This window comes from Myotis lucifugus, unplaced genomic scaffold (assembly GCF_000147115.1).
Source record: "Myotis lucifugus unplaced genomic scaffold, Myoluc2.0 scaffold_16, whole genome shotgun sequence".
Lineage (NCBI taxonomy): Eukaryota > Metazoa > Chordata > Mammalia > Chiroptera > Vespertilionidae > Myotis > Myotis lucifugus.
In genome coordinates this window covers 13280013-13280444 of record NW_005871064.1, presented here as the reverse complement: position 1 = coordinate 13280444, position 432 = coordinate 13280013, and positions in this window count along the sequence as shown.

Sequence of the window (432 nt, the reverse complement as noted above, 5' to 3'; positions counted from 1 at the left end):
AAGTTGCAGACAAGGTTTTTAACGTAGGCCGTCTGAGTTCGGAGCCCAAATGCCAGACTGCAGTTGACCCTTGAACGATAGGGCCCCTGCACCACCTCGCCCCATGCTGTTGAAAATCCGTGTATAACTTTTGACTCCCCAGCCATCCCTCACTATCCTGAACATTCCAGGACCCCACCCCACATAGATGCCCAAATTCAAGGATGCTCAGGTCCCTTATATGAAATGGCATAGAACAATACATACAACCTGCCCTGAAAATACTATTTTCAATCTGTGGTTTGTTGAACCCAAAGGACCTAGGGATACAGAGGAATAATTGCATATATTTTTTAAAGATCCAAGTATAAAGTGACCAGAGCAGTTCAAATCCATGTTGTTCAAGAGTTATCTATCACTGTCTCATTCCTCCAGGCCCAGCCCCATTCCTCC